Here is a 19,004-nt window from a genome sequence, read left to right on the forward strand (position 1 = left end):
GTGTGTATTTGTGTGCGTGGGTACGTGCTGTGGACAGGGAACACGGTTGCCTCCCTCTTTGAGCCAAAGCAGTTTACTTCGTACCTGGCAGAGGGGAATACTGGTGCAAAGCTGCAGTGAGAAGAAAATCAGACAGAAGTGTAGAAAAAAAGAGTTTGGATACCCAACTCCTCCTGTCTCAGTGCCACGCAAAGAGGCTGCATTAGTAGACCATCTAGTGATGGTACTGAATTACCACCTCACATTACAAATAATGGACAAATTAGGTCTTGATACTCACTCCAGGTCATCTCAGCCCCACTTTGCACCACCTGCCCTGCTTTTATTTCCTTTGCTGCTTTATCCCTGTTCCCGGAGTTTCTCTGATTCAAGAAATGGTCTTCCCTCATTTCTCTCACCCAAAAAAAGCTGCAGAATAGATGGAAATGATGAACCCAGAGGGAAGAATGGGCACCGAGGGTCTGGTAAACCAAGCAAGGAAGGCAGAAGGAATGAGTCTGGACAGGCCAGTGGCCGTTCATTCCTGCGTAGAATAATTACTTTTCAAAAAGTATTTCTTTTTCTTTTTTATGTCTTGGCTCTATCACTTTTGATGGCCAGCTCTCCACCAGCCTGACTTCAAAGAAACAAGATGAAGTTTTAGAACCTACACCGGGGAACAAAAAGTATAGTTTCTATTGTCAAATAAGTTGTATTGGGTTTGCATGGCAAGGTGTTGGTAGTGGGGGGGTTACAGGAGTGGCTTCTGTGAGAAGCTGCTAGAAGCTGCCCCCATGTCCGACAGAGCCAATGCCAGCCGGCTCCGAGACGGACCCGCCGCTGGCCAAGGCCGAGCCCATCAGCGACGGTGGTAGCGCCTCTGGGAGAACAGATTTAAGAAGGGGAAAAAGTTGCTGGGACACAGAAACTGCAGCTGGAGAGAGGAGTGAGAAGATGTGAGAGCCCCAGCCCCGCAGAGCCCCAGGTCAGTGCAGAAGGAGGGGAGGAGATGCTCCAGGCGCCGGAGCAGAGATTCCCCTGCAGCCCGTGGGGAAGACCCCGGTGAGGCAGGCTGTCCCCCTGCAGCCCAGGGAGGTCCACGGGGGAGCGGAGGTCCACGGGGGAGCAGATCTCCACCTGCAGCCCGGGGAGGAGCCCACGCCGGAGCAGGGGGATGCCCGAAGGAGGCTGGGACCCCGTGGGAAGCCTGAGCCAGAGCAGGTTTGCTGGCAGGACTTGTGACCCCGCGGGGGACCCACGCTGGAGCAGGCTGTGCCTGAAGGACTGCAGCCCGGGGGAGGGACCCACGCTGGAGCAGTTTGGGAAGAACTGCAGCCCGTGGGAAGGACCCACGTTGGAGAAGTTGGTGGAGGACTGTCTCCCGTGGGAGGGACCCCACGCTGGAGCAGGGGACGAGTGATGAGTCCTGCCCCTGAGGAGGAAGGAGCGGCAGAGACAAGGTGGGATGAACTGACCCCAACCCCTGCGCTGCTGAGGGGGAGGAGGGAGAGAAAATCGGGAGTGAAGCTGTGCCCGGGAAGGAGGGAGGGGTGGGGGGAAGGTGTTTTTAAAATTTGGGTTTATTTCTCATTACCCTACTCTGGTTTGATTGGTAATAAATTAAGTTAATTCCTTCCCCAAGTCGAGCCTGGTTTGCCAGTGCTGGTAACTGGTGAGTGATCTCTCCCTGCCCTTATCTCGACCCACGAGCCTTTCGTTATATTTTCTCTCCCCTGCCCAGCTGAGGAGGGGAGTGATAGAGCAGCTTTGGTGGGCACCTGGCCTCCAGCCAGGGTCATCGTTCTGCAATGCTGAAAACATTGTAGATTCATTTTCTTTTTCAAATAAGACTATAATAACACATTTACCAGCACGCAGCTTGCTGCTGTTGTTAATGGCTTTTAGACCTGATACAGCGAACCCTGTACTGGTTGAGAGCAGTTGAAGAAACGTGGCAGAGTAGTCAGAAAGCAGAATTTACATCTCAGACAACTTGCCGGTATTCCTGCATTTGTGTTCATCTCAAACTATCATGCAAGCTTATTTGGTTTTGTAATGTCATATCAAACCAAGTCATGCACTCAGGGACAAACACTAGAATTTGACAGCTCTCGGTAATCTAGGATAGTTTCATTGGAATATCTGTATAGAAATAAGACATGAAGTGTAAGATATTGATGTACTTTCCAATAACGATGCATATATTTCTGATCCCTCCGTGTCAAGAGTGATGTTTTCAAATCAGGACAGGGTGGACAAGGTTTACCTGGATGGTGAGGAGAAAGTAAATTCTTTCCTATCCCCAGAAAGCCTGATAGTCTGAAACAGGACAGCTTAGCTTAGAAAAATGATGCAGCTAATGCAGATGTTTCCTTCTTATAAATTTAACCATAAAGAAATATCCAGGTGAGAGAGGTAACGGGCAAAACATGGACTGAACGCAGCTAGAGAGTTAAGAGCTGCATGACGAGCGGGGAATTTTTATTGTTGTAATTGTGGTGAAGGGACGAGGGGTGGATTGTGTGTAAATTGTCCACTTTTTGTCGGTTTTGTGATGATATTATTTTGATTTTGGTGTGGGGAATTCTTTTTTGTTGATGTGAGTGAAGATTTTGTGTGATGAATGTAGATTTTAATGATAGTTCTTAAAAATGTGATGCACAGAGGCGAGGGGTGGAATGTATTGGTTTTGTGTGGCAAGGTTTTGGTAGCGGGTGGGGTTACAGGGGTGGCTTCTGTAAGAAGCTGCTGGAAGCTTCCCCTGTGTTCGACAGAGCCCATACCAGCCGGCTCTAAGACGGACCCGCCGCCGGCCAAGGCCGAGCCAATCAGCGATAGTGGTAACGCCTCTGTGATAACATTTTTAAGAAGGAAAAAAGTTGGGACGGCGGTATTCGGCAGCCGGAGAGAGGAGTGAGAACATGTAAGAGAAACAACCCTGCGGACACCAAGGTCAGTGCAGAAGGAGGGGGAGGAGATGCTCCAGGCGCCGGAGCAGAGATTCCCCTGCAGCCCGTGGGGAAGATCCCGGTGAGGCAGGCTGTCCCCCTGCAGCCCAGGGAGGTCCACGGGGGAGCAGATCTCCACCTGCAGCCCGGGGAGGAGCCCACGCCGGAGCAGGTGGGTTCCTGAAGGAGGCTGTGACCCCGTGGGAACCCCGCGCTGGAGCAGGCTCCTGGCAGGACCTGCGGATCTGTGGAGAGAGGAGCCCACGGAGCAGGTTTTCTGGCAGGACTTGCGACCCCGTGGGGGGCTCACGCTGGAGCAGTCTGTGCCTGAAGGACTGCACACCGTGGAAAGGACCCATGCTGGAGCAGTTCGTGAAGAACTGCAGCCCGTGGGAAGGACCCACGTTGGAGAAGTTCGTGGAGGACTGTCTCCCGTGGGTGGGACCCCACGCTGGAGCAGGGGAAGAGTGTGATGAGTCCTCCCCCTGAGGAGGATGAAGCGGCAGAAAATAACGTGTGATGAACTGACCGTAAACCCCATCCCCGTCCCCCTGTGCCGCTGGGGGGGGGGTGGTAGAGAATCCGGGAGTGAAGTTGTGCCCGGGAAGAAGGGAGGGGTGGAGGGAAGGTGTTCTGAGATTTGGTTTTATTTCTCATTACCCTACTCCGGTTGATTTGTAATAAATCAAGTTAATTTTTCCCCAAACTGAGTCTGTTTTGCCCGTGACGGTAATTGGTGAGTGATCTCTCCTATCCTTATCTCGACCCACAAGCTCTTTGTTATATTTTCTCTCCCCTGTCCAGTTGAGAAAGAGGGGGAGTGATAGAACAGCTCTGGTGGGCACCTGGCATCCAGCCAGGGTTAACCCATCACACCAGGAGGGGAAAACATAAGAGGAAATGGTAACATTCATGATAAAAATAGTTTTGTACACATTTATTCTGGAAGAGGGAGTAAGGTTTCTAATCACAAGTGATTGAGATTGTCAAATGCTCTCCCATTAGAGGCAAAGTGGGGATGAAAGTCCAAGATTATTCTTAATCAGGCAATGAGTGAAATAATATATAATGATTTCTTATAACAGTAGAGGTCTGGACATGATGAGCAGGAAGTCTTAAGGAATTTTGCTGTGAACAAAATTGATTTTTGTTAAACAACGCGTTCAGAAAGAAAAAAGTCGGCAGAAGCTATCAGCCTGCTCTGGCAAACAGATGCTTTTGGGATTTTTAAGGTTAGTAGGCCTTCTAGCTTAATTAAACTGTGTTCTTATCAGCTAAGTAACACTGAGGAATCTACGGAAACCGAGATGCTACATTGCTAACAAAATAAACTAGTATCCTCAGCTTTACCTCAATCTATGTATTTGAGAACAAGAGAAAGGAAAAAGAGACACTGAAAAATGCATATTTTAAAAATTGTGAACATATTTTTTTAAAATTTGTAGGTAGATCAGGGATACTTTCAGAATTCCTTTCTAGGTGGATATCAACTCTTGATTTCCATCAGTTCCCCTACAGGGACTATCAAGACTTCATGACTGCTAATCTTGCATTACAAATAGAGGGCGAATGCTTTGCATGTGCTACACACAACCTGAAATAAAATACAATTATTGACTTCAGTTCTACATTATTCTCAAAAGGGCAAATGTACTGTGTAAGCTGGGAAGGCTTCCAATCACATTTTTAGAAAAATGAAATATTTTAGGTGGCCTACACTAGGCAACATTATTCATAATGCAAATGAAAATATTACATAGTCATATATATCAATATGCGTTGGCATAAGGCAACTGATTTTCTGAGATCATTGCTTCATCAACTGACAATGGAAATTAAATGTTCAACTTTGTTTTCTGCCAATTCCTCCTGCCACGATGCCTAACTATGAAATACACCACGAAGACAACTTTTTGGCTGAACCGACTGTTAATCAATTTATGTTCTGAATCATGAGTATTCATTGTACTTAGTATTTTTATCTTGATATATGTGCACAGGATAATTGAGCCAGATTTCTCTAATCAGTGTGAGCATGGCAGCTTTTCAGCTTTTGAGACACTGCACAGTTGAAAGACTTTTTCTGGTTTTGCCGGTCAAAAAAGGAGCAGGACTGTGTGTAAAACTGCTTTTACACTTTTCAAAGCTCTTGTTGCCTAGAAAACATTTCTGTTTCTTCTTCTGAATGTTTTCCATGTTTTCTGTGATGTGATTGGAACTGAATGCAAAATCAAGAGGATGTGAAATAACAGCAAACTTTTTAATTGGACTTTATCTTTTTGCTAGCAGTCGCTTGCAACACATTAACCATTTTTGGCTGCTTTTGAAGAATAAGCAGACATTTTTACTGAGCTGTTGTTTAGAATTTTTTTTTTTTTTTTGAGAGTTAAATAACCATCTCTGAATCCATTATTGTCTGTATTGGTAGATTCATGAGTCTTCATTTGCATGAAACTTCCTCTACCATTTTTTCCAGTTGGCTACCTTTACTGGAAAATGAGTTGTATACCATTTGCTTCCGCGCTGAACATCTGCATACATGCATGGTATGACTTAAACCTTTAAGACGGAGTTTACTTGGGATTTAAAGAATCTTTTTGATGCTGCATGCCATTCATTCAGACATAATAGCAGTTTTCCACAGCAGCAGCACGATTCCCACATTTTTTCAATATACAAGGGAAAAATATGTTTTATCTCCCTTGCAGAGCTTCAGACTCACTGAATGGTTTAAAAGAAGAATTGTCTTTGTTCTGATTTATGAGCAATCACAAGTAACAGAGATTCTCCCCTTGGGACATCTCTACTGAAGTGTAACCACATCGAGATTAAGCTTCCTTTTTGTGTGCCCTGATAGTCTTGTGGGTGCTATTACAAGTTAAAGCATACAGACTTGGGAGCCAGATCTAAAGCAAGCAAGCACAAGTATTTATTGCAATAGAAAAGTGCAGAATATTTGCTGCGTAAGCGAATACTTTTTGCATTATGCCAACGATTTAAAGTGACAAAAATCAGCAGCAAGTCTTGGGGCACTCCATATTAACCTCTCTGTATGTCAAAAATTAGATCTTTTTCTTCTCCTTTGTTTTCTCTATTTCATGAATAGTTTTTAATCCATGACAGAAATTTACCTTTTACCCTGTAGTTTTCAAATTTCTTAATAGGCTTTGGTGACAGATTGTGTCATAAGCCTTCTAAAACCACAACTGAATGATCTCCTTAGGTTTGCTTTCACTGTCTGTTAACTTTTTTTGCTGGCATTGAACAGATCTGTGGGGCAAGATTTTTAACCTTTCCAAAGCGGGGGGGGTGGTGGGGGGTGGGGGTGTGTCCCTATTTCACGACACTGTAAATGTTCTGGAGTTTTATATTCCCATTTATCACCCCATCTAAGACACTGGACTTGACATAGTAGTAGCTGCTTCTCAATAATTCAGACAGAAGGAAATTTGAAAATGTCCAACATACTCTTACCTTCTTTCTGAACGGACAGATTCCTATCTCAGCTAAACAGATGTACAGAAGCGGGCTCTAATAGTGTTACTGTGATTTTCAGTAGCTAAAAATCTGATTGTATTCTTTGAGAAACTATTTTAGGAGACAAAGCAACCGTGCTGCATGTCATCCACAACTAAAGTATGATCCACAGGCCAGGACGGTACCAGCTCCCCACTGGGAGCTGAATAACCTGAGTTGTGTTTCTTGTGTTAGAGCGACTCCTGATCCAGTATATTCCCACTGAGGTGCGAGAAAGAAGAGGAGCCTTTCCTCCTCTTCTTTTTAAGCAGAGCTAAAAGCTGTTTTTCTTGGCGTACTTTGAGGGAAGATAGAAGACAGTATGTGTTGCATCAATTAAGGAGGAAAGCCCACAGCGAGGAAAACCTACTCCAGCACCAGGCAAAAAGTTGAAGGGTAGCTGGGGAGTTATCCTAAAAGGTTTGGGAATATTTAGAAGAGAATACACAGCCAAATGCTTAGTGATGTGGAAGTTAAACTAAATCATCTCCAAATGTGACTCTGAGTTATTTTGTCTAGGTTTAAAGATTCGGGGTCCTGGTTTGGGGTTTGTGTTGTGGGATGGTCTAGTCTCTTGTGTCACAAACCCCTAAAACTGGTCTTATCTAATTATTTAGTTTTATGAGGGAAAGTATCAGGATCCAGCCCTGAATCTTAGCCCAGTTTTCTTTATACTGTCTCACGTACAACTAGCAGGTGGTGGGTTCAAAAGCAAACTGAAAGGAACAGTTTTTCACGTCTCGTGTACTTACGCAATGGATCCGGTCGCCCGATGTTCTGAATGCCAAATGGTTGCAAGGTCGCAAAAAGTGCTCGGGCAAATTCAAGGAAGAAAAGCCTCTGGGTGGCAATAAGATAAAAAAATATCACCGCTTATTGAGACTCAGTTTTTTGCTGGCTGTAAAGTTTTACATGTATCATTATGTTTAGCCTGCTCTTCTACTTTACTTTTGCAAACTTCCCTGGAATTTGTTGATTTACCTTTGGTCAGACTCAGCATGGCTGTTCTTACACATTCTTCTTACGTAAAATTTCTGTTATTTAATGGAAGATGTTATTACTTCTCTGCAGTTAACATATCTCTTTAGTCATACATAGTGGAAAAGTAATTTTGAGTCACACCCCTGTCTGAGGTGATCAGTCCTGTAGAAAAAAAAAATCTGCTCAGTTCAGTGATTTACTTAGAAACTGTGTAATGGGGAACCTGAAAAAATTAAATCTATTTAGAAATCAGAAAAGAAAAAGAAGTAGCTCAGGTATGAACTATCAAAAAGAGTAATCTGAAAGATCTGAAAAAGTTATGGGTTAGTCCAGCATGCCAGAGGCACTCATAAGATTCAGAGGGTTCGTCTAGTGCAAGCAACATTGAGGTTCCAACTGCAAACGGACATCGTGTCCAACATCTTCACCAACCTCTGCTTATTCAAGGCATCCTCCGAGCTCTCTCCTCAGTACACTCCTGATTTTTGAAATAGTATATAGTTTTGAAAAACTGAAACGGGTTATGCATGGGGGGGGGAATGCAGTAGTGAAAGTAAGCTGCGGTGATGAACATTAATGGATGGTTTGTTGGAAATTGCACTGAGGGTAACATCAATTCTCGGGTCAGCTTTGGAGTGTTTGCATCCTAAGCCTGTGCAGATGGATTATTTATTTTTGTACCTGAATTTCATGGCCAGCAAATGCTGCCAGTAGTTTACAAAACGAGCCGAAGTCCTATGAGAAATACTGAGCTGTATAATCAAAAGGAAAATGAGTCTGAGGGACTGGTTTTCTTTCTGGTTTTCTGGGATTTTAGGGTCTTCCCAGACGAGTAGCAGGCATCAGATGAGCACAGTAGCGTAGCTCTGTGGTGATGCATGTTGCTTAAGGGCAACAGCACAACCTGGTGGTTTATGGTTATTCTAATGCATCAGATCAGGTATCTGCACAAGAAAACACAGGACTTTCCCTTCCCCAGAAACCAGCTCATTGTCTGTACAGAACTGAAGCTGTTTTTCATTAATTCGTTTGTAAGATACCATTTTACCTGAGGTTTTCAGAATAAATAGAAAAGACTAGACTGCAAGGGCATATGCAGAAAGATAAATTAATAGGTCCTTTCCAACATCTATGATTCTGAAACCTCGAGGCGCAGTTGTGATGAGCCATTTCATGTGGTTTTGTGCTGGATATGTCTGAATTTTTGTTCCAAGATAATAGCTAGAGGCGTATAACTAAAAAGAAAAGCTTGCAATATGCACTATGCAAAATTTGAAAAAAAAAGACAAAAGGAAAGTGTGTGCAGAAAAAATTACAAGTTTGTCTTGCTTGCTTTTTCCATTATGACGAAGCTAAGCAAAGTATATAATACATTTGCATAGACTGAATATTCAAACACCAATAATAATATTTATTCTCTTTCTTCTGTGTCTTCAGGGTGTGTGACATTGGTCAGAGTGTATCTTCTGATGTGGCAGTGAAATGAAGTGGGTGCCAAATGTGCTCAGACAGAATTTTCAAATAAAATTAATTACATTTTCTATTTTGCATGATTCTGAAGAATGGGCTATGTTATTACTAGCAATGCAGCTGGCACTGGTGTGGTTGCTGAAGAAAATTCTTGCAAACTACGTATTCAGTTCATTTACTGATCATATAGAATGGGACAAAAGCCGCAAGCTGCAACGAGAAAGGCGGTGCCAGTCCAATGCTGGGGCTGGCCCTGAGACCGTGCAAGCGTTTTTCACCTTCAGGCTGTGTCCAAAACACAGATTCCTCACTCCTACTTAACTCGATAGAAAGAATCTTTGATTTCAGCTTGTGTGGGGTTGGACCTTAGGGAAAAGGTATCTTAAGAGACGCTTACCAAGGCACTGAAAAACTGAAGCGATTGAGTCAAAATGTAGCAGTATTTTTATGCAGTGAAGATTCCTATAGGACTGTCACCACAAGTAAATGCTAAGGTTTCTCATTGCTTCATATTTTTACTTTAGTCCTGTTGGTGGCTGAAGTATGATTTTAAATCTTGGTCCAAGAAAGCACTTTAGTCCATGTGGAAGTATGATTAATGCATTTAAACTTACACTTAGGTTTCATTTATTTTATTGTGATTGAATATGTATGAAATGTAAAGTGTGCTGAAATTTTTGAAAATGCTTATTATTCTGCTTTAGTTTATTATAGAGGAAATATGTTGTTACATAAACAGGACAAAATACTCTGAAGTCCAGTGAAGATATTTTTGAGAAACTGTACAGAGTTTTGGAAAAGGCTAGAATGAAAAAAAAAAAAAAGAAGAGCAATAATTGTTTTCTTTTCCTTGAGTGCTGAATTGGAGGACAAAATGGTTAAAGATGAATTCCTGTTATTCACAACCTTTCCCTAAAGTCCACTGAAGCACGGGGAGGTGATGTGGTTCCCGCATCCCTGCATCCTGCTGGAGCAGATGCCAGAAGCACGTTTCGTTCTGCCGCAGGTAACCATAACTAAGAACAGAAATCAAACACATCTGAGATGAAATGCCTTTGTGCAAGCTTCCCACACAGCCTGCTTCACAGTGGAGAAACTCCAGAGTTTTTTTTCATCTTGCTAAAAATTATTGGTGAGCACAGTGACATCAGGTCTACCCACTTAATATTTCTTTTCATCACACGCTAATTATAACCCATCAGTTCAGACCTTGTTTTTTACTTTGCTCACAAAGTTCAGTTCAGACCTTGTTTTTTACTTTGCTCACAAAGTAGGTGACTGTTGATTACTGGACGGAGAGCCTCAAATCAACTGGGTTGAGCTGACACATGTCCATCAGCCCCCGCTGCTGGAACTGCTGTGTCGTGTCTGGGGCAGCATGGACACACACCACCGCTGATGGGATCAGTCCTCCGCTCTGCTTCCCCTACGGCTTGCTAAAGTTATTCCGTGTTTTCATGTTAGCAGAAAGAATTTGTCAGCAACAACTTAATATACTACTTGGGGACATCTGCCAGTCTTGACAATTGAGTATCAAACACCCACTCAGAGAATAAGCGTGTACCCAATTTTCACGCTGGGTAAGAGAAAGCTCTCCTTTTGCCATGTTAAATGGAGGGACCATAGAAAGAGTCTGTATTGTTTTCACAGTGCCATTCGTGCCACCAAAGTGAATGCTGTATCAGCATTTACAGTGCATTTAGAGGGTGAATCATCTTTTACTCTGAAGAGTAACAATTCTGTAGTACAAATTCAATGTGTTCCCACATGTGTCCACCAAATTGTCTTCTCATTGCTACAAATTTTGTATTAAATTATTAGGTCAGCTTAAATTTGGGAAGCAACAAAATAAACAGCATTTTTGGCTCATTTACATGTCTGTGATTATTGTAAAATGGTTTGCTTCCTAAATTAAAGTGATGCAAGCAGTCTGCCAGGAAAAACAGCAGCAACATTTTTTGTTATATTTTTGAAAAGCTGGTTGTAACAGTCAGTCATTAACCCAAGAATAGGTGGACACCTGGAAAATGAAAATTCAGATTACTTTCAGCACACACTGGATCTGTGGAGGCTCAGGTTTGAAATTTCATGATTTTCCTTTGAACTAAATAACATTTTGAGTCTTTGCCTAATGGTTTTACTGTATACTGTTGCAGACGCGGGTAGCACACTTCGGCAGGGTACACCTTTAGAGCTGTTAGGGCTGGTATATCAATATCCGCGATCCGGTGATTAAGGACTGCCTAATAGCATGAATTGTCAGGATACGGAGTATCACATTAAAAGTCATTAATAGCTCGATCCTGTGCACTGACATGATGTAATATAGCAGCTGTCCTGCGGAGAAACTCTTAAGGCATCCTGTCAAAGGTAGACATGCTAATAACTGCGGTAGGCACTGGCATATTGCATCGTGACGGCGCCAGGGTCCTTCCTGCTAACAGCACTACAGTCATGTCAGACATATTGTATATAGTGCTAAAAATCCATGCGTTAACAGCTCCATTTTTACCGACATTCTCTTGTATGCCATGCCAAAGATTTATAGTATATGAGTTAACGTGAGCCAAGATCAGGCTTATTTCATACGACTTTGAGGCACCATGAGGACAACAGGAGCTAGCAGGCAGATGCTTGAACTCCCAGTCTGAACAAATTGTCTTCACTGCCTGCCCTCAACTTACCTCTTATTTTCACTGCTGTTGAGATGCCAGCTCCTGCCAAAAACTCCAGACTTCGTTTCTGGCTGACCCTGTCTCAGACAAACACCTCTCTGTTCTTCAGTGCATGGGAAGCAGCTTCCCAAAACCATTTCCACACAACTTTGTCACCTTCTGTTGCCTTACATTCACGTGGGTATATGCTGTATGTGCTGACAAATGTTGCTTTGTGGTTTGCAGAGCACGTGCCATCTTTCTGCTTCCACCAGATGCCACTTACCTTAAATTGAAAGCTTTTTTTCACTGAGACTGCTCATAGCTGATCTCCTTGCACACCCCATTACATGAAAAGTCCTGATCATGACTGAAATTCTAGTCATGAAGACCCAGCACAGCTTTCTGAGAGAAAGGTTTGCTCTCTATGAACGTATGATAAAACTTCCCTACAATAAATTCGAAGGGGTCTTAGTAAAGATCTTTAACCCAGTAACGGGTCAGAGGGGACGCTTTCTGAAGTGCCACAAATCAGTAAATGAAGGTTGCTGTTTGGATGTTTGCTATGCCAAATTCTGATTATCATCACTGGATTGGGCATTCACTGCGGTGTCACTACCACCTCCGGCAGGTATTTAGGGTGTTACTGTGGTTGGAGAATCTCACGCCCATTATTTAAGCGAGGTTGTTGGCTTCAGCAGACTGTGTTTTCCCCTCTCAGGATCTTTGACTGAGGAGGAGGAGGCAATAGGTCTGTCCTTCAGCCACTTTATTGAATAAATATCCACTGAGGCACAGGAAGCACTTCTGTAGCCTCTGCTGTTGAATCTGCGTGTGTAATGGAAATGGCTAAGCTGGAAAATCTCTGCTTAATACCCATAAACTCTTGGGCTCCTGCCTCATATTTTGGCTCAAGCATAGCATACTAGACAGACAGTAACACACCTGTTGAACAGCCCTTTGATAGCTCATCCCATAGCAATCCCATATCCAGGACACCGGAGATACCAAAGGAAAAGCTTGAAAATCCCTCCAGCTGCTTAAGGCAGGGGCTGTCTTCCCATGCTTAACCTCACGTTGCTCAGGGGTAAAAAGCTCTTAGTCCGCAGACCAGACACCAAAGCCCACATAACCAGAACTTGGAGCTGCTTATCTATATTAATCCTATTGACTCTTTATTTGATCACCCAAAATAAATGCTTATCTTTACCCTGGCTCAGTTCTGAAGGCCGCTAGGTGCTGGCTCTGCACGGTCCCATTTTCTGCTTGCCGACCAGATGGTCTTTGGGTTTGTTTGCAGAGATGACTTGGAAATGTCTGGGTGCGCATATTGGGATAGGGAGGTACCCGTGGACGCACCGTGGCTGCAATAGCAGGTAGGGCAGCTTGGTAAGAGCAACAAAAGAGCCAGTTCTGAGGATCTGATGGTGTACGCATTGCAGGGTTTCTTATTTCTTTTTTTTCTTTTATTCTTCTTTTTTTTTTTTCTTTTTTTTTTCCCCCTAGTTTCGAGAAGCTCTAGACTGATCCCATAGACTGAATCCCCATTGCCCATGCATCAGGTGCCTAGCACAAACTAAATTCCTGCTGTCCAGGCACCCATCGCTGAAACATCTGTCTCAGCATTAGCTTAAAATCATTTGCATGGTGACACACTGGGATCACTTAAGCCCCAAAGGACAATGATTTGGGAAGCATAGAAAAGAGCTGGAACCGTTCACTTACATTCCCTTTGGTCAAACATCTTGTTTCCTGTCAGTTCTGGTATAATTATCTCAGCAACATTTGATAAATTTTACTCCTTGCCCATCTCTCGAAATAGCTTCCAGGTTTCTCTACAAAGCACTCTGATTCAGCCCCTTTTCCCATTTCATGCACCAATACTTAATTCTTGTACACATTTTTATTGATTGTTTTTCTTAGTGTTATTTTACTTTGCTGTTTTACGGCTGCTGTTAACATTTATTAGAAAAACTATTTTTTATACTCTGCGTGCAAGAACATTGCTGCACATTTTTTGGCAACACTGAGAATAGCTGACTGAAAATTGGGGGGATGGAATAAAAGGAGGAGGAGAGAAAAGGCAGCATACGAGAGTTAGCAAATTGCTTTTCACTTTTCACATGGTTAAATCCTAAACACTGGTAAATGCCCTTTCACTGGGGAGGACAGTTCATATTTGATATAAGTACAAGCGTGCTTAATCAGAAAGGCAACACCACAGGCACTTGCATTTCTTTGTGCGACATTCAAAATCTTCGATGTTTTCATCAGCTGGTGATGGAATTTTTTTGCATGAACACAAAAATTAAAATCACTTGAATCTTTTCACTGAGCGAGTCTTAGCCATTGCGCTTTATTCCTCCGGCGGCACTGGGAAATACACTGACATTTTATTAAAGCTGTGTTCCTGCAGGATAGGCACTGAAAGGCAAACCGTGTAAAAGTCACTTAGCAGCGCCTGCCTGCCTACCTGTGGGTTTTCTTCAATGCGAGTGAGTCGTTGCTTTGGCAAAAACGAAGGCACACGCGTTTGTGCCATGATATTCCATCTGTGCCTTCTGAATCCATTTCCAGACCAAATCCTCGCTACAACCTTTATTATGATTAATTATTGCGCACAAAAGATTCACGGCTGTGGTGGTGGCTCCACCAAGAGGCACTGGCAGCTCCTGGGCAGACTGCTCCGAAGTGGCTTTCCTTCCCCATGGTATGTCTAGCAGCTCAGGAGCCCAGGAGTATTCTGCAGTAACTTCTTTTGATTATTGCCTGTGGTGACTTTTAGAAAATGCAACCTCTGAATCCCAAGGGCTGACTTCTGTTTACTGTGGAAAATGGATGGAAATGCTGCTTTTATTCAAGATTACCATCAAAAACGTCTTCAGTTTTTAGTAATATACTGAGAGAAAACCTAGCACACTGCAGCTATAAAACTGGGGGATTTAAAACAAACCAAGAAAGATGGTGTTTTAAAGTTCTGGGTTTCTGAATACAATTCAGTCTTTCTTATGATCTTGGGCACATCTTTCAATTTTCCAATATCCTTGGTCTGATAACTTAAATAGAAAATCTTTCAGGTTGCGGACTGTCTTTGTGCATTTTGTACTGAACCTGCCTTCAGGCAAAAGTGAGAGAATGAGCAGAGAATCATAACGTTCCTGCAAATGCTAAAAATGCCTCTTCTCCCCAGCCGAGGTCCGCAAGGTCTGCCCGTGGTGCCACGTTCTCTACCAGTGCACTGAAGTTCTCCTTTCCTGTTTCAACCTGCTGCAACCCTTGCTAAGGGCAAATATATTTACGGATTGTTTTCGGTGTTAAAATGTTACTGCATGATAGGGGGAAAGGGACTGGGAAAAGTCAGTGTTGTTTCGGGCTTGTATGATCTCCTTGGTGCAAACAAAGGTGAGAGGAAGGAAAAGTAGGTTTATTAGGTGGGTTAATGCATCAGGAATCTGCACAGGGCAGAATAATCATGACCAGAATGTACTGTTAATAAACTAATGAAGGTTACCGATGAAGAATTCTTCGAAGTCTTTTATAAAATTAAGTTTTCTAATGGTTATAGATGATTAATGTTTTAAGGACACTGTTGGATTCAAAATGCCCTTAGTATTTTGACTGGTATCCCTGAACTTCATATTGAACATCATAGTTTGAACATCATATTACCTTTAAGTTAATGTTATGTACTTAATATACAGACATATAGCAAGACCTGAGGGAGTCTACTGTACTTTACCACTAAGCCACCTGTTCCGACAACTCTGTTTTTCAAGCAGATGGCACGGTGATGTCCTACCCAATATTCACCAACCATGGCATCTTCCTGAAAAATTTGCACAGATGTTTATAATGAGATTTTCATGATCACACAATGCTTGCACATCCACAGAACGGAGGGGCCTTCTGTTAAAAAGTCACTCGGCTTGAGAAATTTGCTGCTTTGTTGAGACTACAACAGGGCTGAGCAGTGCCTGAGCTTTCATAAGCGTAATGGTATCTGGGCATGACCGTATGGCAGAGGTCAGTGTGCGTCTACGTGTGTTGTGTCACAGTGGTAACAAAATAAGCACAACCTCTTCCAGGGTCATCTGTTTTTCCCAAAGTTATATTTCTTTCATGAAACACATAGGCAAAGAGATCAAATCCGCTGTGAATGATAGAAAATAAAGGAAAAATGGCTCTGGAATATTTTTTTAGTTTTTCCCTGGGTGGTGGGTTGACCCTGGCTGGAGGCCAGGGGCCCAGCAAAGCCGCTTTATCGCTCCCCTCCTCAGCTGGACAGGGGAGAGAAAATATAACAAAGGGCTCGTGGGTTGAGATAAGGGCAGGGAGAGATCACTCACCAGTTACCAGCACTGGCAAACCAGGCTCAACCTGGGGAAAATTAATTTATTTCCAATCAAACCAGAGTAGGTTAATGAGAAATAAACCCAAATTTTAAAAACACCTTCCCCCCACCCCTCCCTTCTTCCCAGGCACAGCTTCACTCCTGATTTTGTCTCCCTCCTCCCCCCCGGTGGTGCAGGGGGATGGGGAATGGGGGTTGGGGTCAGTTCATCCCACCTTGTCTCTGCCGCTCCTTCCTCCTCAGGGGCAGGACTCATCACTCGTCCCCTGCTCCAACGTGGGGTCCCTCCCACGGGAGACAGTCCTCCACCAACTTCTCCAACGTGGGTCCTTCCCACGGGCTGCAGTTCTTCCCGAACTGCTCCAGCGTGGGTCCCTCCCCCGGGCTGCAGTCCTTCAGGCACAGCCTGCTCCAGCGTGGGTCCCCCGCGGGGCCACAAGTCCTGCCAGCAAACCTGCTCCGGCGTGGGCTCCTCCCCGGGCTGCAGGTGGAGATCTGCTCCCCCGTGGACCTCCCTGGGCTGCAGGGGGACAGCCTGCCTCACCGGGGTCTTCCCCACGGGCTGCGGGGGAATCTCTGCTCCGGCGCCTGGAGCATCTGCTCCCCTCCTTCTGCACTGACCTGGGGCTCTGCGGGGCTGGGGCTCTCACATCTTCTCACTCCTCACTCCAGCTGCAGTTTCTGTGTCCCAGCAACTTTTTTTCCTTTTCAAATACGTTCTCCCAGAGGCGCTACCACCGTCGCTGATGGACTCAGCCTTGGCCAGCGGCGGGTCCGTCTCAGAGCCGGCTGGCATTGGCTCTGTCGGACATGGGGGAAGCTTCTAGCAGCTTCTCACAGAAGCCACCCCTGTAACCCCTCCGCTACCAAAACCTTGCCATGCAAACCCAACACGCCCTGATGCAGTCATAGTGAGGAAAAATAAAACATGTGACCTGATGTTGACCAACATCGACTCTGCCTTCCTCCTACATGAGCAAAGCTGTTAGAAAGCTGCATCCCGGCTGCCTTCATTGCACATGGGCTGCAATAACCTCTCAAGTCTCCTCTCCCACAAGCTTCAGACCGATGCAGAGCAACAGCAGGGCACCAGTGGATCTGAAGTTTTATCTCATGACAAACGCCTAATTATTTCCATTAAAATCCGTAGTTGTGACATATTCGGGTGCAGTGACCCATTTATTGGAGAGTGGACTGAGGCACGCTGAACTTGTTTCCTCTATAACTTCCCACCTGCAGGTCCCAGCAGGTCCTGATGTGAGCCTCAATTCTTTCATTCCTATTTCAACATGCTAGATTAAATTGAAATTTGAAAACTGCAGTGGCTTAAGCTAAAGCTTCGAACGTCTCTATGGCATTTTCATTAGAGATGTGTATCTCTCTTGTGGATGCAGAAACCAAAAGATGGAGGATCATATTAGTGATAAGGCCTAACATAAAGAGGAAGAATTGGGAGAATTGGGAATTGGGAAGAGTTCCCACCTCCCAGATACAAATTCTCCTTAACAGATTCAAATGAGCTCACTTATCCATCAAACTTCTTAGTTATTCACAGAGTTTGGGTATGAGAGGACATACTATCGTTGTGAACTTCACACTGCTGTCGGTAGGTGACTACTAGCAACCAAGCTTGGTTATTCAGATATCTTTACATAATTTTAAACAATTAGAGATTTACTATCCCTAGGAAAGAAAAAGGAAACAGAAATAGCAAACATTTATATTGTCAATTAATTTTCTGCAGAAATCTGTGAAACCTAACTTATAATTTAATTAGCTTTATCGTGCTCACACAAGATTTCAGCTCTTTGCTGACACTCCAATTTTGCCTGTTTTATTGTAAGCTAAACACCAGGCTATAATAACATCATGCAAGACATATTGTGTATCCATTAATCATTTTTTATTTTTTTTATTGAATCTGATCCCTATATGAGACAAAATATTGAGTTATGTAAGAATACCATAAGGAATTAAGAGTAAGTGAACATTCAAAAGAAAAAAAAATAAAAATAAAAACAAAAAAAATAATAATAATACCTTTATCTTTTAACTGGCTATATTTTCTCATTCGCTTTGATTTCTTCAAGAATTTTATAAAAGTACAGACCATAACTGTGCTAATAAAGAGGAAATTATACCAACCTATAATTAGAGTAATAAGGAAAAATGTACAGCGGATCATAATTGAACCAATAAGAGGAAAAGATAATCATGTTTAATGGCTTACATGAGTGTTAGTGTCTTCTGTATACTTAATAAATTGGTATCCATTTTCATGGTATATATCTAAGACACCTTTCCTAATATTATCAAATTACCCTCCAGATCTATTGTTGGCAACTTCTGCTAGTCCTGGAAGCTGCTCTGGAGTGAGGCTTCTTTGAATAACCAGAATAACAACAGAATTTCAGACTGGTCTGACCAACAGCTACAATCACCTGTAGCAACATTTCAGCTCTCTCCAGGTTTATTTAGGGTGTCCCTCTTTTACATTCACAGGTATACACAGGTGTCGTGTGCAGTACCAAGTATAAAATTTGCAAAAGAAATACAGAAAGAGGAGAAAGGTGTAACCTTTCGGGGTCACTGTATTTAGGCATGGAAAGATCCTCTGCAAATGGTATACTCAAAAGTAAAGGCAATGATTTATTTCCTAATATGCACAGCAGAATAATGTGAATGCAAGCCCAAAAGCTGAGCATCAGTAATTCCTTGCTGCTGCTGAGCTCCCGTCTTCTGTGTTTTTTACCTGAAGATTTCACAGCTTGCAGCTTTGATATTTTTCCCTTTGAGTCCTTGAGCTGCTGTCCCCATCTCAGCAATCTTACCCCTGCCTGCAATTTCACCTTTCGTATCTTGTACAGCTTGAGTTTACTTGTTTTCCTCACACCTTTTTCTCACAACATAGCGGTTTTCTCAGAGGTTCGAGCCAAGGTCACACAGATGCTCAGCATGAAAACTCAGCCGGGGATCAGAGACGGCTGAGCCCTCCCTGAGGGACCTCACCAAGGCTGGAGTTTAAACGAAACCTCCCCACATTTTCATACAAATGACATTTCATATGGTTTAGCTGTAATTTGCCTTTTGATTTTCCTCTCAGCA

This window comes from Harpia harpyja, chromosome 12 (assembly GCF_026419915.1).
Source record: "Harpia harpyja isolate bHarHar1 chromosome 12, bHarHar1 primary haplotype, whole genome shotgun sequence".
Lineage (NCBI taxonomy): Eukaryota > Metazoa > Chordata > Aves > Accipitriformes > Accipitridae > Harpia > Harpia harpyja.